General features: G+C 36.4%; 1 protein-coding gene and 1 long non-coding RNA gene across 4 annotated transcripts in view; one reads left to right on the forward strand and one right to left on the reverse strand.

Moving 5' to 3' along the window:
• CLYBL (citramalyl-CoA lyase) overlaps positions 1-21,300 on the forward strand; it is a 199,994-nt gene that overhangs the window by 19,494 nt on the left and 159,200 nt on the right. The gene's annotated exons all lie outside the window — the stretch shown is intronic.
• LOC131199699 (uncharacterized) lies at positions 7,742-13,541 on the reverse strand. The gene is made up of 3 exons (XR_009155395.1): positions 13,405-13,541; positions 8,330-10,834; positions 7,742-7,900 (listed from the first exon to the last, which is right to left on the reverse strand). It is a non-coding gene; the product is annotated as an uncharacterized LOC131199699 (long non-coding RNA).

A 21,300-nucleotide genomic window follows, 5' to 3' on the forward strand; every position in this document is an offset into this window, starting at 1 on the left:
ATTCTTCCCTCCTAGAAGATTCCCTTTAATACTTGTATAAATGTGTTTTTGGAATAATATAAACTTGTATTGACCCTTCAAAATAACTAGGGCTGTATTACATGAAACTAAGATGCAATATTATCAACGATGAAAGGACACTATATTATAACATGTAAACATGTAGCATATCTAGCTACTGTAAAAATGAACTGTACAGCAAATAAGTACCTAATACTGTTTAACCTGAAAGGAATTCCACTCCTTTTTTCTTTGACAGTTATGTTTAGGTTGCCATTAAGACTGGAAGACTTCCAAACAATTCTTATAAAATGAACAAAACAACAGGAATCAACTAGAACAGTAATTACAAGAATATCCAGCAACTCAACAATAGTGTTTCGATTTGTTTTTTAAACATGAATAAAGGTATTTAGGTCTTTTCTAACAACCTGCAAAAAAGAAACTCTTTTAAACTCTTGATGGAGATTCATTCTTGTAATGAGTTCTTAAGAAAGTCCGTCAAAGACATGCACTTGAGAAGAAATGCTGGCAGCAATTTAGAGATATTTTAGAAGGGCATCATTTTTTGGCCAAAGCAGCATCTTTCTCACAAAGGAAATCCTAAGAGTTTGTTGATCATCTAAATCAGATTTGGGACATGGGTGGAACCAAAAGAGAATGCAAACAGATAGAGATATCTTCAAAAAAGGAGAAAAAATCAAGATGGAGGCCAAACCACACGATGAAATTCTGCCCCATTTTTAATGTGCATTGTAGTCTCAGATGAAGCCTTTTGAAAGAAATGTTCGGTAATTGGTAGGTTTACAAAATTGGCAGTAATCATGATTTTATAAGTATCCACTAGATGGCAGTCACACCTTTTCATAAAAGCTGGATTGAAGACCGAAAAATTCTGGGAAAGCTTTGATGCTTTTGATCTTTAACAACAACTATCCATTGACTTTTACTACACATCGACTTTTTTTAAAAATCTATTTTGCCCCTTTGGATAAATGGAATGCAAAAATAATAAAACATCTTTGTGTCATTCTTTCTCACTTTGTTAGTGTGAAAAATCTTATTTTGAGCAAAAGTGAATATTTTGATGCAATTATTCAGTAGTTGATATAGGCAAAGGATCATTTGCTTCCTTTTTGGTATCAATAAATTAGAAATAAACAAAAAAAAGAGGTGTCAGTGAAGAATAAATTTACTTTCCATCATTTGACGTGCATATTTTGCAATGAAATGTAAAATGGAGATCTTAACAATCCGTACATGATTAATTGCTGAAGTGGTGTTACCACTTATGCATATTAGTACCAAATTGAGATGTCTTATGTAGATTCTCTGGTATTTGTATGGTTAAGGATAGTTCAGATATGTAAAGAATTAGAAACCCCTCTGTGCTTGTTGAATATTGTGTTTCTGCAAAGGATTTTAGAGATATTTGCTTCTTCCTAGTCCAGCACCACCCAGACATCAGATAGGATTTCACAGCATGTTGTTTCATCATGTTTATTTGAGAGAGTGGTGCCAAAATAAAGCAAGCCTTAATTTATCATGAAAGGAAGATGTTGTTTGTGATATCCGTATCCTTCATAGCATATTGGCTTTTACAAATGCTAAAATAAGACTTTCTCTGTACAGGCTGCAAGCAATGGGGCAAATTTCCCTACTGTTGCAATTATTGTAATTCATTTCTACTTGTATCAAATGAGTTGAACTTCTCTATTGCCCACTAACATATTCATAACCTTGTAAGAGAACCGACTTTCTCCTGGAGTTCTTGTTGTAATAAGGAAATCAAATGTAATTTGATTATTGTAATTTCATATTTTGTTAAGAAAGCCTGAGAATGAAATTTTGGCCTCTAGATACTTGCAAATAAACTGGATTAATAAAAGGTAGTCTTCACCTCCTCCTCTTCCTCTTGTGAAGCACGGCATATTCATAAACCCAATTCAGCTCTGTTTCTTAGCTGTGATAGCAGCCTTCCATGCCCGATTGCAAAGGTTAACCTGTGCACTGCATAAGGATAACAGATGGAAATGTTGGTGTTCCGCCATTGTGTGTATGTTGTCTCTCTCCCTCTCTGCCACACTCTCTCTCTCTCTCTCTCACACACACACACACACACTCTCATTCCAAAGGGAAAAAGGATCTTGTACTTCTGTGTTTAAACCTTTGATCTTCTTTCACATTTAAGGGGAAGAGTCCTCCTTTTCACAGGAGACACATGGCCATACATCTGTAAAAACACAGCTGTGTGTAGCAAAACAACAAACCTAGCTTTTAAAAGAAAAGACAAAGGCTTTGCTCTGCCAATTCAATTTTTTTTTATAGATAGCGGTGTGTTGGTCCTTTGGATTTACACCAGGATTTGCTACCACTCCCTAAAGCAGGTTTTAAAAATCATAGCGCAGGTTAATATGGGGTTCAACTGCTGTTGTGGGTTATTTTTTAACTAGTGGGCAGGTAGAACTAACTCTTCCTAAATGAGTGGAGTGAAGCCACACAAGCATGGTCAAAAAACTCTGACAAAGGTGTAAGTTTGTGACTTTTTTTTTCATCCTCAGAGGATTTTTGGGATCTTTCCAGAAGATTCTTGTAATCTCATTAGACCTATATACTGCACACAGGGCTTTCTTATGCATGCACTTCTCCTCTGCTTTTGAGACATCTCCATCTCCCTTGATCCCTTTTGGCTGAAGGGAAGTACTTCAGGGGCAGTTGTACTTTTCGCTATGGCTTTAGATGGAATCTGGTCAGTGCTCAGTGGCAGAGCAGATTCTTTGCACCCAGCAGATCTTGGGAGCAGATCCTTCTGTATTCAGGTCGGGTCTTGATGGATCAATGACTCCAGCTCAATTCAGCGCAGCTTCATATGGTCACATACTTGCTTTATTTGTTTCTTAGGACAAGATCAGTATGCCATTATTTTGTTTCCGCAAGGCACCATTCTTACTCTTCCTTTTTAAAAAGGCTGGCATTTCATGAATAACTCATATTTTGTCCTTGATTATAATTTCGGCTTCTGTCTGTTTCCTCCTGCATTCTGGTGAGACTGTTTCCCAATACGTATTGTTCCGCCTCAATTCATGGCACTAAAGAGTTTTATAATATTATCCCTTTATATTTTTTAGATATGTAATTTTATCTTTATCTTGTGCGAACCAATATTTTATTCAATGTTATTGGTCCATCATAACTTGTCGTGCCCTTATTTGATCTATTTTGTTCTCTTATAATCAGATGATTAGTTGTTTGATTTACCATTTTTTTTTGTTTTAATTTGCATTTTTATGTTTTTGGTTTTATCTGTCATTACCAGATAACAAGTAAGCCCAAAAGTTATAATTCTTGAATCTAACATGCTTTTTACAAAGACAAGCATAAATTTCTAAAAAATGGTTTTTCATTGGAGCTGCTTCAGACTGCTGCTGTTGAAAATATTTAATTTTGAATTTTCATTCGATATTTTGTATGGTCCTTGGGAAATCTTCTGTATTATTCTTTCCCAGTCATTAATCTTTAAAATAGAAAATACTGTTTTTACTGGCCTCATTGAGTTGCATATTTCCTATATTTCCTCACACAGAGTATGTGTATGCCTGTGTGTAAGGTTTGTGTATTTGTGCCTTGTAGATAGAGCCTTACAGATGGGAGTTGGCTTGACAGAAAACATTTTGATATTGAATAAATCCAGCCAGAATTTTATGTGCACAAACCGCACGGCAGGAAATGAAAAGGGAGATAGCAGAAGGCTGTTCATTGTAATCTTGCGTGCTATAGATATTTTTAATTTTCTCAGAAGAAAACAAATTGGGGAGGGGGCTGCTAGCATGTGAATTCCTCTTCCCACCACCTACTGCCTCCTACTTCTCTCCAGTAATAATGGCAGCTTCATTAGCAAGCTGGCAAAAAAAAAAAAGAGGGAGAAGGGATTTTATTCATAATAATCCAAATAAGTAAATAAAGAAAGGAAGGCAGCAGGACAACAAGTTGGGTCTTTGCATCAAGCAGAAAGTTTCTCCTTTGAAGTGGCTTATTTCTCTCCTCACCCTCTGGGATGGAAGGGGGAAAAACAACAACCGTAAAGATCTAAAGCAACCCGAGGAATGCTGAAGTGATGCCGCCTCCCCGCCCCCGCCCCCTCCCCCACCCCCACTCTCAAGCATTGGGATGAGAAGAAGGCTTAAGGAGCTTTGGGGAGCTAGAGTGCCCTTGGGCTGCAGTCTCTGAGGGTGGCCAGTAGGTGGCAGTATTGACACAGAAACTAGCCAGAGTGAGAGAAAAAATGCACCCCAGTTCCAGAGTTGGTCCCTTTGCATTTTGTTCTAGGAACAGTCACCCTTCAGCTCCTGTTGGGAGGACCATGCAAAGCTTTCAGAGCAGGGGCTTTTCTTCTTCTTCTTCTTTTTAATCAGGTGGAGACTGAAATAAAGCTTCCATTTAGAAAATGGGGAAAAATGAGGGGTGTATGCAAAGTGTGGTCAAAAAGGTCAAAATGGCGGCCACCGCATCACCCTTCTACCCATTTTAATATACATTGCACATTAAAAAAAAAAAGGTAGAGCATCGTTTGCCCTCATGGACTCCATCCTGACTTTCCTGACAAGGCCCTATGGAAAATACCGTTCATACTTCATGAAGGAGAAGAAAAAGATTCACACTTTTCACTCCATGAGTTTTGAGAGTTAAAAATGTTTGGCGCTTTTTTAAAAAATTCAAAAGACAGTTCTTGTGGGAAAAAAAAGCCCATTTCCATATGTAACATAGTCCTATTTTAGTGGATTTTTTTAAAAAAAAGTATATCTATTTTTTGCTCCCATCTTCTTTAAAGAAAATATTTGCGCGGCTCCATACTACCTTTGTGCTTAATCTTGTGTAGCTTTAGCAATACACACACACACACACACAGAGTCTCCCCTCACAATGTTCTTTTGATCTATTTTTCTCTAACAATCGACCCAGAGTTCGCATGATCACACTGTAGTTTGGGAGCTTCCAAAGGGTCCTGCTTTGTGACTGGATTGTGTCCGTTGTCATTCTGGGATAATTAGCTGCCAAGAATTACAGCCTAATCCTGTACCTTTTTTTCCTCAAAGAGAAGCCCCGCTGTGTTAGGTGGCACTGAGTACCAAGTAAATGTTCATAAAATATGTGTCGCTTTTCTTTCTCATCCCACACTAAATGTTTATCTCCGTTCGCTTTTCCCATGAAGTGGGAATTTTGCAAGGATGCAAATAAAACCCACTGCCCGTTTCTCCCCCCACCCGCTCCCCAAAAACCTCATTGAGATGCACAGCTATGTTAAGAAGTAAGAAGACTCTTCAGTTTCACTGGATATGTTAAAAGCACAGCTTGACTTTCTCCACCGTTTGTTAATCGCATCCTGTTCTCCACTGTTTTGTTGTTTGGTGGTGAGGAATGTTAATTTATTTGAAGTGAAGAGTGCTGATGTTTCTCCCCCCCCCTTTTTTTTTTTAGAATGAAGCATGGCCCCCTTTTAAACATACCTGGTCCACCTATGGATCTTTATTGCAACAACCTGCATGAATACAAATGCCTAGCAAACAGTTATTGTCACATGACAAGTGAAAGATCAACTCCTTTAAATGTACGCTAGTGGAAATCTAGAGAGTATAATTGGGAGCTTGTATATGAAGCGTTTTATTACTCTGCTTTTTGTCTTTTGTAGAGGAGAAAAAAAAAGACAGAAGAATAACAAGTTCCCATAAATCACATATTCTTTATAAACCTGCTCTGAAATTAACACAGAGACGGTTGAGCATAATCGGCGTGCTTTGAATGAGAAGTGGGAGGTGATTTCTCTAGTTTGAGAATACGAGACTTCTGAAAACTAAATTATTTATAAAAGTGTACTAGCTGTACAAAATGATTTTATGAAAGAAGAATGGAGAACAGAACTTATGAGGTTGTTATGGCAACTGAACTACTTAGCCTGGGATGTGTACATCTTGAATATAATAAATCAGTACAAAGTCACTATATTTTCTAGTTTGGAGAAAATAAATTAGAATGGAGAAGCCTGCCCCTTTTGGTCATGTTATTTATGATTACTGCATTATTAATCTGTGTTTTCATGGAGGAAAACTATGAGGTTGCTAAGATTCAACAACTACTTGATAGTTAATAAAAAATATTACAAATAATATACATAATACGTTTTTGTAGCATCTTTCTTATATCCAACTTTATGGAAGTAGTACCTTATGCATTTTTCTGTTATCATTTGTATAATAGCATAATCCCAGAGATTTTTAAATTGGATTATTATTCAAGTTTTTGTTTGTTATGGAAAATTGAAGACAGATTACACTGTCAAAAGCTCCAACAATGTTTGAATTATAACTCTCAATTTTGCTTACAAAATCAGGTTTAATTTTAATTTTATGAATTAAATCCATAGAACTTTCAACTACCCCAGATTTGAGAGTAAATTCTTTTACTTGGCGGTTCTTCCACGTAATATGATTTATGAGGACATTCACCTAGATAAAAGGCAGTATCATCTGTGGGACCGAAATCCATGGGATTAAAAGACACCTTTTCAGTCACATGATTATTTATTAAAAATACCAATTCAGTATTTAGAAAACAGCAGAGTTCTCTAACAAAAATAATTCACTATCCCAATCCATAAGAAATGTATTTACAAATGGTTGAGTTCCCAAATGTCATTCAACTTCTATTTGTATTTATGTAAATGAGGTATTTATATTCATGCAGTGTGTGTGAGAGAGATGGGGGGGGGGGGGAGAGAGAGAGAGAGAGAGAGAGAGAGATATTATTTTCTCCTATCATGAGTTTTAAAACATTTAGTACTAAAACTTTGTGATTAGGAACAGTAAGGTTTTTTTCCACATGGTGAACTTATTTTCTTGACACATAGTTGAAAGTTTTCCTACTTTATTGCACAAAATTACTTGATATTATTTAATTGGACATGAGGGTGTATTGCAGGAATTTCCTCTTTTTGATGGATTAATTGTTTTCCTAATACTTAAAAGGCTGAGATCCAAATATTTTCCTTTCTGTTGCAAAATTAACTGCAATAAATCTGTCAGACCCAATTTATTCATGGAGCATTTCCCTTTGATTAAGTCTGCACATTTGTGTGTGTCTGAAAGAAGCTGTGAAAGGGAAGGAGAGAAGTAGAGGAGCATACACAGGCTCAATCATATTTACATTTATTTGGGCATTGTAAAGTGATATAGGAGTCCAAAAATATATGGCTGAAAGGGTCAGAGACAGAGTAGAGATGGCTTCAGCCCACCTTGTAGCTAAAACAAAGTTCATGAGTTTACGAGGGTGATCCTTTTGTGCTTGTGCACATACAATTTTTATTTTTTCAGGGTCTTCTAGTAGATTGTTAATGTTTTCAAGGTCCCTAAACAAAGTCATATGTGTTAACAGTCTTATTAACAATGTTAAAATGGAATTAACAGCTTGTGGATACCCCTAGAGTACAATAGCATGTCAGCCTTCGCTGCCCCCTTATAAATTGTGTCCTGCTGTTTTTCCTTTTGTTTCTTGTCCAATCAGCAAACTCAACTCCTGTTGAAGCCTCCAGCAATTCAAGTGTGTTTTGCTCCATGCAAGGGGTGGAGCTAATGTGGAATTGATCACGGAGTCCATCCCAACACGCAGGTTAAGAGATGACCTCTACCTTCTGAAGAGCAGCGCCCTTGTTCTGCTGGCTGTCTGACCTCTGCCTTGCCACTTGGTCAGTTTTAAAAGGCTTTTTCCTCTGTTGTAGTTTACTTTTGTAGTTCTTTCAGTGAAGGAACAAAAAGGTTTTCTTTATTCCGAGATGCGTTTTAATTTAAATTTCTATTAATCTTCATGATTTCAGAAAGCCCACTCTCCTGATATGAGCTTGATAACTCAGCTGGAAAAAAGAGCACTGGTTAAAGAAAGAATTGTTTTGAAAGAAAGGCTTTCCCCCTTTTCTTTAACTTTAACAAGTTGTTAAAACACACACCAATCTTGAGTTGATTTTGCTGTCCCCCCACTCATTTCAGAGGGAAGAAATTCCTGCTTCCAAGGTTTTTTGGTGTTTCAGCATTTCAAGCTATATTGCGATACAAGATGAGGAAAAAGATGTGTGTGAAAGAGAATGTGTACGAGTGTGCATCTCTGTGTGTGTGTTTTCCCCCCCTCACTTTTGTTGTTGAGATCTCAGGGAAATGCTGCCACTCCCCCCCCCCCCAAATGAATTTCAAAACTTATTCTGTTTTGTTAGCAAAAGCTGATATTAGTCATTTGAGTAAGTCACTAACCTTTGTAAAACATTGTATATACAATTGAAGATCCTTACCTTGATCTTAAAAATAAACATTGCTTGTGGAATTATGTATTTTAATGAACTTGGAGCAGCTTTGGTGTAATATCCTGTGCAATTTTTCACTTGTCCATAAAGTTCTATGACACTTACTATAATAAAACTTATCAAGCTCTAAAATGCAAAGAAACATTAATTAGACACTTTCAATAAGAGATACGCAAGAAGGAAAGGGAGAATTTGCTACCTTTAAGGAGTCTGGCTCCTCCACCCTCAGCCTTTTAATTGAAGTGATTCTGAAATGTTGCAGAACTTTTATATGAAAGATACACTTTTATCAGCTCCTTGGAATCTTTGTCTTTTTTTGAAACCAGCTGTGGTTAACAAAACGGTGCTAAACTAAACTTGCATGCATTTTACCCTGTATGGGCTGAGAGCACAAATTCTTAAGGATCTTTTCTCTCACACGAGAACATTTTTCACCCCCTAGTTTTTTTTAAAATTTTAGTTGGAAGTCATTGTCTTTGTTCCCTCTGTGGAAAGGTTAAGTTTTTGCAACAGCGGAAGCTTTCTACAGAAACTCTTCTTTTGGAGGTTGCCCCGCAGTCAGGAAATTCACTTCCAAAGGAGACAATTTCATCGTTTTCTATTTTCTAAAAACCTTTATAATTTTTAGTATACAATTTTCATTCGGCTGAGTTTGAAGCGTTGCTCCAGAAATGCCTAATTTCAGAATTGTGCTCTCGGAGACCAACAAGACTTTTTTTTTCTGATTAAACATCGGGAGGACTAACTCAATTTTGTGGGTTCTTATTAGATGCCTAAGTGACTTTGAATAGAAAGATAAACTAAGACTCCTCCCTCAAAAAAAATCCGCAAAATAAATATTTTTGTTAATAATATGTATTTCTTGAAGGCATCAAGTGTATATTGATATCCTGAATATTCAAGATAAGTATATACTGATAACTGAAGTGTATATCTTATGAGTGTTTTATTTAATATGACTGTGTTTGGCATGTTTATTGTTTTACACTTTTGTTGTTGTTGCTATTGTTGTACATGCCGAGTCATTTATTGTGATATGGAGAGCCATATAAACTTGATAAACAACTAAACAAACAAAATATTCATGTCTTATAGAATATAAGGGGTTTCACTGAGAAGGAAGTCAGACATATTAAAAATAGTGAGAAGTAAATCACTATTGAGTAACTTGTTGATATTTTAAAGAGACTAAACCATAAATAACTTCTGCTGGATCTAAACTAGTATAATTTTTAAATAATTTTTAACATGTAAATTCAGATTGCTATAGAATGGAGACATTTGTATGGAATTAAACATATTGCCAAAAAAAGAGGCAACAGCTTTTAAAAGCCAGTGAACAGGGATGAGATTTATTAACCTAAGTGGCTTAAATGTAGAGCTTGGATGTGCTCTATAAAATGCATAGCCTGTGAATTAAACGATAAAGACATCTCTACACAAAATGAGAGACTTATTTTGATGAAATCATTGCTCTGTGCATACATACATAACTATTTTTAAATGGAATATTTTTGCCTGCTTTTTTTAATGATTCATTATGTAAAATAGTAATACGTTTACTGTGAAATTCAGACATTTATATGATTGTGTGGGTATTTTATGGGTATAAAATACCCACATAATCTTTTTTAACCTGCTACATAAAAATCAAACTAACAAACAAATATTATATTGCAAAATAATTCTGTGGCTATAAAACTGTTTAGTTCTGAGTGGCAGTAGGCCACACATTATTTATTGTTGTTATTTATTTATACACTGCCTAATTCCCAAGATGGGGTTGTTAGCCAGCTTAATCTTTGAGTAGAGAGCACGGCTTAACTTTTCCCATTTTCTGCTATGTACATACAAAGTAAATCTATTTGTCTTTTAATGTTCGATTAACGAAACTGTTTTTATTCATAGCAGATCACATTTTCATTTGTATGACAGTCGTACACCATTCCAGGATGGTACACCCCAAAACCATCTTTAGTTGGGCACTTTTTATTTTTATGTATTTATTAATCAAATTTATATGGCTGCCCAACTCACACACAGGTGACTTGGACAGCTTACAACATTAAAACTCCACAACATAAAAACCCATAAAACTCTGCACCTTTTTTTTTTTTTTGGCATGTTGTATTGCTGCTGTTTTTTAAACGTTCATTAATCCTAGGGCTAATTCTGAAGATTTTCCCTAACGATTTTCATAATTTGAATTTTTGGTCACCACTTTCAACATGAAACCTGCCTTTTGGAATCACTGCATCTCAGTGGGCTTTGACATTAATTGCATGTAGCCTGGTGGGAATTGCAAACTTCTTTTGGCAAAATGTTGAAATTTGTATCCAGTAAACCATAACATGACTTATCTGTTGTCCTGCACTTTTCTTACTGCTGTGTAGCATGGAAAAGCAGCCGGCGGAAAAAGCTTGATATCTTTGCATTGATGAGAATGTTTTGTGGGTACAGCTGGAGAGGGAGTCAAACTATTCTCCAAAGCACCTGAGGGAAGGATAAGAAGCAATGGATGGGAGCTAATCAAGAGAGAAGCAATGTACAACTAAGGAGAAGTTTCCTTACAATTATTCAGTGGAACAACTTGCCTCCAGAAGTTGTGAATGCTCCAGCACTGGAAGTTTTTAAGAATAGATTGGATAACCACTTGTCTGAAATAGTATAGGGTTTCCTGCCTAAGCAAGGGGTTGGACTAAAAGATCTCCAAGGTGCCTTCCAACTCTGTTATTCTAAATCACCAGGGCAGAGAAAGGAAGATATATTACTGGGGCATGTGTTTGAACTAGCCACTCATTCTCTCCTAACTACTTGTACCAGTGTTTTTCAACTTCTATGAGTTTAAGAAATGTGGAATTCAGAGAGTTGAAGTCAGCAGATCTTAAAATTGCTGAAATTGAGAAACCTGGCTTATATTGACTCCACAAAGGCAATATACAGTAAAGCATAATACTAGATCTTTCTTAATGGTGCACTAAGATTGATATTTCACTACCACTATATCTCAAAGGTGCTTTTTCAAGAGGCAACTGGACTTTCTGGTTTTTCTTTGAAGACGTTTCCCTTCTCATCCAAGAAGCTTCTCCCAGTTGCCTCTTGAAAAAGCACCTTTGGGACAATTGTGACCTGGATGACTGAGAATCTCCATAGCCACTACCACTATAATTTCAGCCAATATCCCACACATAATTCATATAGCAACAAAATAATAACGTGAGAAGAATCTTCTGGATAGGTAGTGTTGCAGCATTAAAAACTTAATAAATTGGTTATGGCATGGATACTGATATTAGTACATAACCAAATAAATAAAACAGCTCAGCATGGTACCATTTAAATTAGAAATCAGCCCTCTGGGAATTCAATTCTTGTACGCATCCGTACATGTACCTACAGTTGCTATTCATGGCCAACAGAGCATTGGATGCACTGAAAGAATTAGGCCTTCACTATTTTAGATGGAGTCAAAACTACCCAAATCATGGCTAGATGGTGGGTAGAGAAAATCAAAAACATGGACCTGGGAACCACGAGCAATGCCCATAGGAATCCATAACCAGGCAGGAGGAGAAATATCAGAGAAGAAGCCAAAAGCCCTAGTAGAACATGGAATGAGGGAGCAAGGCAGGAATTGAAATCCAACTCTTCAACCTAAAGTTCATTTATAAGTTTTTCTTTAATCATTATTCATTTGAAAAAGGCAGTCATTTTATGTTCCTTCTTTCTGATCTCAGTAAAAGCAGTCAGGAAGGTACCCCATTTTTAAAGTCCTACAAGACCTCTCCCCAGGATTAATTGTTATCCAACTGTTAACACATCTACTTGAATAATCTGAAAAAAAAAACATATTATACTGGTATATATATTCCATTAATAATATCAAGGAGTCTGTAGCATGACTATAAGTATAAAATTGTAGGCACATAATGGCAGTTTATGTCCTCAAGTTCCTAATTTAATTCCTAATATTTTATTTTCTCGATGTAGCTTCATAAACAGTGGTTGTAATGCCAAAAATAAAATAAAATAATCAAATGAAATGAAATGAAATAATAAATTTTTATTGTGTCCTTCAGCATAGTGCCTTGTTGTAACAAAAAGCATTTACTATTATCTTGGCTTTTTATTCTATATAAATATTCTGTATTCTTGAAAAAAAAATGAGACACAACTCATCTTTTTCTAAACTGCAAGAATAAAGGGACATACTAGATCAGGGGTGTCAAACCCACATCACTACAGCAACACCATGTGACATATCAGGACTTTCCCCCCCTTCGCTGAACTAGGTGTGGCATGTATCTGGCCCACGGGCTAGGAGTTTGACAACCCTGTTCTAGATTGTAAAAAGCTTTTCCTCTATCAAGAAAGATCAGAACTGCTTTTTTATTGTTTGACTTCCCCTATTGATAATACTGGATATATTTTTTTTTTAAAATTTTGCTCCCTGAAAAACTTTTGGTGATTATGATAGACCCCTTCAAACTGAACACAAATATAATTTCAGAATTACTGTATCATGTAGGAAACTTGAAAAATGTGAAATATTGATTTGTAATAACTGTAATGCATTTAATCGTATAATGTTTCTGACACACTGCATTAGTTCAGCAGGGCTAAAAGTACAACAGTACTTGGTATAACCAAGCTGCATTCCAAACCACAGAGCCATTCCATTTGCACTTGGTGTACTAGATGTGTTTCAGCATCAGTTCCATGTTTTTGTACATTTCTTTCATGTGTGCAGCATAGACAACAGGTACTGAAAGGTATACAATACATTACCTTTGTGTAACAAGACAGCCATGAGGCTTAACACTGATGAATCAACAAAAAATATGCCATTCTAGTGGGTCATACTCACAATCCAAAGCTGTGAACAAACTATAAATGTCTGCACAGAAAATGAAGTTGTCAACCTATGCAAAGAAATTTGTTAAACCATCTTTGCAATTTCAAAAGTTAGAAATATTTGTATTTGGTAATAGTTTTTGATTTTGAGAAACTTAAGTCCCTCACCAGGTCATTTAATTTTGACTGTATTATGAGATGAAGCTTACCAGATATACACAGTTCACAGGATCATTGTCACTCTCCATGCCTGTCTGGTGCACTGCAAGCATCTTCATTTGTTTCATCTAAACTCCATTTCCCTGGTGGCTTCATTATTGGCAGATTGTCATCATGTGAGCTGGTCTCATGGCTAAAAACAGATCAGGGTATTTAATTGATTTCCTATTTTTAACAGAGAAACCAGCAACATTAATCAGAAGTAACAGTGTGTCACACAATCATTCTGTTCTCTCCATAACATTGGGACAACAAATGGCATTGACTTCCTAGTTCCTCTGAGCCAAGCTCTAAGTTCAATAGCTCATCTTGCGTAACAAATATGAGGAACCCAGGCATTGTCTTGATCACCAATCTTACAACCAAAGTACAGCTCATACACTTTCTTAACAAGTCCAACCATGGTGAGTCTTTGAGGCTTAAGCATGTACTTGCACATATCTAGCAGAACATATTAAGCTTCCCACATTGGCAAGATATTTCTGCTGTCACCAATCATCCTATAGCAAGTCTATAACTGACTTACTTGCTATATAAATTATATGTACGTAGGCAATGCTATGCCTTGAAACAATTGCATCAAAATACCTAGAAACTGATATTAATGAAATGAAAGGCATCTGCGCATGTAAGCTGTTATAGCCTTTCCAGGCAGCCTCCACCTAGCCTAAACATGCCTAGGCAAGTCCAAACTCTTCCAGTTCCATCAACTTTTCAATCCTGATGTCAGCAAACAGTCCATAAACAGTTGCTAGAACATTGTGTAAAAAACAAATTTATTTTCATTTTGATCAAATATATCAACTTTATATTTTTTCCTTTTATTATTAATGGTCTTAATATTTTATTCAATCAAATATTATCATAGAACTTGATTTTTCATCAATTCTGTATCCTGTCACATAGGTTTCTTACAGGCTTTAACAAATCTCTTCTGTAGATCTAATAAGAAACATTTTCCACGTCATTCTCTCAGCTTACCATTTATGTTTTGTATTTAATTTTTAAAACTTCAGCCAATTTCTTTTGTATATCTAATAAAGCAACCTTTTCAAATCATTCTCTTGGTCTGTCATTTCTGGTACCACATTCTACGCTTTCTCTATCTTGTCAGATTTTCCCCCCCATGTCTACCATTCTTTAATTAATATTTTTTGATGTGATCTGTCCATAGAAGTGGACTTCATTACTGACATTGATATTGTAGTTACTTGTTTGTTTCCATTCTGCAAAGATCTTCTTTAATATTTCTAATCTCATAAGATCTTGTGTCATTTTGTAACTTCTACTATTAATTGACTTCAAAAACAGGCTTGTATTTTTTTCTTCCGCTTAAAATCTTTCATCTCCCTTTAGTGTCCAGTTTCTTAAATTATCACTTACCTTTTTTATTACATGCAAGAACCAAAAGAGGTAACATAAATTTGTTTCCCATGAGAAGTTCTTAATTTTTTATAGTTAATTCTAAAACCTTAACAGTAAAAATCCATTTATAACTTTCTTAGATCAAATCTTATTAAGCTTTTTGTTGCTTATTTCAATTTTTTAACATTCTTAAGCTTATAATTAATTTTGTTCAAAGTTGAACATAAACTCATCCAATGAAGATTTTTCAAACTTTGATTGTTCTGAAGATCTCTAATAGCCTTAAGATGGTTAATAGGCAATTTCAGAAAATCATTAGAAAGTGAGATTTGCGAACTTAGTGTCTTTTAAAAAGCTCCACCACTGTTATGAGCAAGATGGCCTTCCTTAGATCCCATTATTTCCTGGCATTCAAACCACTGTTTTGCAGCCTCCTTGCGCGGAGTAGCTATTTGGACCACATGTCACCAATCTCCCATCCTCTCCTTATCTGCAGAGATTCCAAGAAACCAAGCTACTCATTGGTTCCTTAGTTTTTGCCAATGTAGTCAGCTCTGCTTTCTCAGAGCAACTTCAATTCACCATACCTCTCCCAAGAAAATATTTATGTCAGGGGTCCCGAAACTTGGCAGCCTTAAGACTTGTGGACTTCAACTCCCAGAATTCTATAGCCAGCTAAGCTATGCTGATTGAAGAATTCTGGGAGTTGAAGTCCACAAGTCTTAAAGCTGCCAAGTTTCAGGACCTCTAATTTATGTCAATTTGTCTAATGCCTCTCGGATATCTCCTCAGAGGATATTCAGTCTGATCAGAATGTATCATTTCAATTTTTTAAAAAATATCTCCCTGTATTTCTATGAAAAGCTTATAATATATATGACTTCTATGGTGAGTTGGATTGTTTTCCTTCTTTATTAATTAAAGAGAGAAGGCTGTTTTCTATGTTGAAGGAAGTTCTTTGTGTTCCTGACTCTTATTCACTACTTAAATTAAAAGTTTAAACACATTTCTTGGAAAGTGTTATGGTATGTTGCAGAAATGGTGTCAATTTTTAGAGCTTTATTTAATTTCAGTTTTTTTTATTGCCTTGTTAGTTTCATCTTTGGTTATGGGTTGATAACAACTTTTTATTGATCTGTGAATTTAGTACTTAAGTAATATGGGATTCAAATGTTTAAAAATCTTTTCTGGAACAGATGGCTCTTTAGAATTATTCTAAATTATTATTCTAATTTAAAATAATATTTTAATAAATTTAACAAATTGCGCCATTATCTCTTTCATTGTAAAAGAATGTTTTGTTGTGTTCCAAATAGATATAATAATTCTTTTATACTGTTTCTTATGGAATTGATAAGCCAACAATCTGTTAAATAAATTTCAGTTTCTAATACCTCTGATTAACTACCAATAAAGTTAGTTGATTCCATATTGCTCTAATCTGTTGTTCTGTATTTGTACTTGGATTAAGTTTATGCCTTGATTCTAATTCTGTTACAGATCAGGTAGCAATATATTTTTCTGTTTCTGCATTGATTTCTTTCCATTTGATGACAAAGAGATGAATAAATCTCTCTTTAAGTATTTTGCTAGCATCCCATACTTCTAGATAAAAGAAACATCAGAAACAAAATTGATTTGAAAGAAACTTTAGTTTCTAGTACTTCAGTTTAATATTCTCTTGTAATACTAAAAGTTAGCTAAGTCTCCAGCTTTTAGATATCGAACAGAGGTTTCCACCCTTGGCAATTTTAAGATTTGTGGACCAATTCCCAGCATGGCTGGCTGGGGAATTCTGGGACTTGAAGTCCACAAGTATTAAAGTTGGGAGTCATCATAAAGAAAGTTCTGTTTTATCAGAACTATGCTAGATAGTTCTATGGGCCAGATGCAGTGGTGGGATTCAAATAATTTAACAACCGGTTCTCTGCCCTAATGATTTCTTCCAATAACCAGTTCACCAAACTGCTCAGAAAGTTAACAACCGGTTCTCCCGAAGTGGTGCGAACTGGCTGAATCCTACCACTGGCCAGATGTATTTGTGTTAATATGTGGTTGGGGCAGTGGTGGGATTCAACAGGTGTAACAATCGGTTTGCTGGGCACTCGCTTTGTGCGCGGGCAGTGCAATTAAAAAAAGCTCTAAAAGATGCCTTCTACCTCAGCCCTGGGGTGTGAAACAGCTGAGGCACAGCAATCTGCTCTGCCACATCAATCAGCTGGGTTTCAAACACAGGAAATAAAGGTCAGTATAGCACAGGGGAGGGTGGGTGGGCCCACCTGATCATCGGAAAGAACCAGTTCACTCTCAGCTGATCATCGGAGCTACTGGTATGCCCGAACCGGTGCAAACCAGTAGAATCCCACCACTGGGTTGGATGTGTTATTGGGACGGTGGTTTTAAAGTATTAATGACTATTAGCATTGTTGGCATGTGATTGCCTCTGAAGGTCATTTGTTGGGTGACTAGTGAGCTTAATTGGCCATTTTGAAAAGCGGCTCCTGGACTAGACGGGCCAAGGGTCCAATCCAGCAGGGCACTGCTTAATGTTCTTATCCTAAGTTGCTTAGGTCTTTATAGACCAGGGTTAGTATACTGAGTTTCTCTTGGGAGTTCACAATGTTTTACGAATCTGTAATATTCCAGAATGAGGGAGACAGGTATAAATGAAAAAGCAGCAATTTTAAGATATCTAACAACATCTAGTTTCTATCCAAGTGTTAAAATAATTATGACAATCATGTTAAAACAAATCTAAAGAAAGCGAAATGAAAGAAAGAAAAATTAAAAAAACAGTTTGTGAAAATTCAGATTGGATTTATGGAAACTTGTCAATGAGGAGATGGACTTTTCCCCTCCTGTTATATGAAATGGCTAAAGTGTCTGATTGATTCATTTTTAGATAAAACAGATGGGACTCTCAGATCATGCACTGTTAAGCCTTTCTTTGGAATTGGTGCCACTGTGACCAGAAAGTCCAGATGGTGCTTAAATCTGTTGTTTTTTTAACAACCCTACTTTTTTTTATTGTTATACCCAAACACATTGAGCAATTCTTAGTCATGAATTACTGATCCAGTTCTGTCGGTTGGTACTATGGCTTACCAAAACGCACCCCAAAGAAATGAAGCAATGTGAGAAGCTTGGGAACATGAATCAAAGCCAGTGGGGGGGAAAAATGCTTCACACCTAATAACACTTCCCAAGAGCTGTTTCAACTTTGCAGACTGCACTAGAACAATAGTGGCCTCATCGGAGCCAGAAAATACAGCACATGTCACAAGAACTTTATAAAATGCAATTTGTGGGAACAAGAGAGAGCAGCAGGTAACGAAGGACACGAAGTTGGACTTACGTTGCAGCTAAAATATTTCAGGGGTTTTAATCTGCTGTTTTCTGTGCCAGACTGTGTTCTAATCAGTGTCATTGTGGCTTGTGAAATCAGTGCTTGCTCAGTTGATTTCTGTCTTGGAAGATCAACCCGACCGAGCAAAGAATAAAAGTGGTGCATAATTCTTATGAGAGACCACAGCAGATTGCAGGTTATGACTTGTCGAATCAAAATCAACTACACTCTGACATAAAACTATTTGTTTCCATGGGTTAGCCACAATTTTGTTTTTTTTCTAAATATTCAAATTTAAATTACCAGCTTCTGGATGGAAAATCCAATTTCCTATATTATATTAATTTTAAAACATCGTGTATACTGTTGGGCATTGAAGGAACAAGAAGTTATAATAGATATTATGGTTTGTGATACCAGGCTTTGAATGTTGTATAATGATAAAAATAACTAATAGGGCCTGGGCACTATTATTTTCATTGATGCTTCTCTTAGTGTGAAGTTGCATTAAAATATCTCTCCTATGCCAGCCAGTCATCAGAACAACAGTTCACAATGTCAGCTATTTTTGTGGCTTTTTGCTTAATTTAAAAGACAATTAAAGAGAACTTAATAAGATGCAGGTAGACGGCGCTGAAACTTCCTCTGCTTGGTTCCACAAAGAAAGGCTACAGTATATCATGGAGGAAGGAGAAAACAAGCTGCATCAAAGCTTTTTTCAATAAAACTATGGCTTGTGGTCTTACATACCGATTACCGTATTTTTCGGAGTATAAGATACACCGGAGTATAAGATGCACCTTAGTTTTTGGGGAGGAAAATAAGAAAAAAGCTGATTGGCAGGTGGATTGGCCTCCTGGAATACCCCCAATCAGCTGTTCCTAGAGGTGAATTTTAGCAACAGGTTCCTTGGTTGTGAGCTCTGTGCCTTGCTTTTTTTTTTTTTTTGCTTTTTTTCCTGCCTCTGAAACTCTGTTTCAGAAAAAACTTTTTTCTGCCTCTGAAAGCCTCCAAAATTGAACTTCAGAAAAAAAGCCTCTGAAGCTCTGTTTGTGGGCTTCTTTTCTGAAACTTCTTTCACAGCCTCTGAAACCTCCGTTTGAGAAGCTGTGTGGGCTACATTCGGAGTATAAGACACACCCAGATTTTCACCCTCTTTTTTTGAGGAAAAAGGTACATCTTATACTCCAAAAAATATGGTAATACTTTTCTTGTTGATTCTATACAGGTAGTCCTTGACTGACAGCCGCAATTGAGCCCAAAATTTTTGTTGTTAAGTGAGACATTTGTTAACTGAATTTTGTCCCATTTTACGACCTTTATTTAGTGGTGAAATTCAAAAATTTTCCCTACCGGTTCTGTGAGCATGGCTTGGTGGGTGTGCCTTGGTGTTCATGCAACTGGGTGGGCATGGCTTGGTGGTCATGTGACCGGGTGGATGTGGCTGCACAGCTGACTCACACACAATGCAAAAGCAGCTGGACTTCACACAAAATGACCCCTGCAATAAGCAGGAACCTCACAGAGAGCTCAAAAATCAAGTATCACACTTTACACAAAAATAACACAAAAGCTACACAACTGCAAAAGCAGCTGGACGTCACACAAAATTGCTCCGGTAACAAGCAGGAACCTCACAGACAATCAGGCACAGCTGATTTTCTCACAGTTGATTGGTAGTAAAAAAATGTTAAAAAAAAAAGTAAAAAAAAAGTTCCGATATTATCCGGCACAGCTGAGTGTCACACAGCTGATTTTCAGAACCTTTTTAAAACTTTTTTTAGCATTTTTTTTTACTACAGTTTGGGCGAATAGGTAATAAAAAAATGCTTTTAAAAAGTAAAAAAAAGTTCCAACAATCACACGGCACAGCTGATTGTTGAATTTTTTAAAGCATTTTTTTACTACCAGTTCGGGCGAATGGTAGCAATTATTACTACCGGTTTGGGCGAACCGGCCCGAACCTGTAGCATTTCACCCCTGCCTTTATTGCCATAGTTGTTAAGTGAATCACCACAGTTGATATGTTAATAACCTGTTTGTTAAGTGAATCTGGCTTTCCTATTGAGTTTGTTTGCGAGAAGGTCGCAATAATATGACCTTAGGACATAGCAACAGTCATAAATATGAACCAGTTTTCAAGCATCTGAATTTTGATCACATGATCATGGGGATGCTGCAAAAGTCGTAACTGTGAAAAACAATCATAAGTGCCATTGTAACTTTGAATGTTCACTAAACAAACTGTTGTAAGGTGAGGACTATCTGTAGCTATATGTAAATTTTGCTCCACAGTATGGAACTTATTTTCTGGACTAAGCCTGTGTTCAGAAGGACCTTTTCTTTGCAAGGATATGTTCCCACAGCACACCCCAGATTTCCAGTATTGGAGTAAGTCCTCATGCCTGCACTTTCCATGACTTCCTAAGGAACTCTTTGTATTGCATGGGGAAACTCAATAGCAAGGTTTGAGTTTCTGTGGAAACTTTACAGATCCACCAAGAAAGTGGTTGATTAATTAAGAGATAAACCTACCTCCCCCCACCCGTGTATCTGGCTCAGTGGTGAAATGTATCAGGGCAGAAGCAAAAAGAAAATTTCCCTCCAAAACTGACAAAATGTAAAATTTGTTACTACCAGTTCTGTGGGCCGAAGAGGTTGTAAAAAAATGCTTTTAAAAGGCTCTGATGATCCCAGCTAAGCCGCGCGATCATCAGAGGCTTTTTTTTTCTTTTAAAAGCATTTTTTTGGCCAAAGAAAAAATGCTTTTAAAAGTAAAAAAAAAAATCTCTGATGATCATGCGGCTCAGCTGGGCATGGAGGGGGGAGGGATTTTTGCTACCAGTTCTCCAAATCACCTTTGCCATTGCTACTAGATTGGGCGATCCAGTCCGAACCGGGAGCATTTCACCCTGATCTGGCTTTCTTCTTTCCCATCTTGGGACCATGATTTTACTTTTATTGTATTGTTATTTTATTGGGTTAGGAATACTTCTGATGCTTTTATTGTTTTATGCTGTAAGAGTTGCTTTGAAATGAAATGGGCAGCAAATAAATTTAATAAATGAAAGTAGACTTGAATGCTACTTTCAATGAGCATTCAAAGTAGCATTGAATGATATGGTGGCTTCGGTGAAGAAGCCACTGGGGCAGATACAATTGGTGTTGTTTTCCA

Source organism: Ahaetulla prasina, chromosome 5 (assembly GCF_028640845.1).
Source record: "Ahaetulla prasina isolate Xishuangbanna chromosome 5, ASM2864084v1, whole genome shotgun sequence".
NCBI classification, from domain to species: domain Eukaryota; kingdom Metazoa; phylum Chordata; class Lepidosauria; order Squamata; family Colubridae; genus Ahaetulla; species Ahaetulla prasina.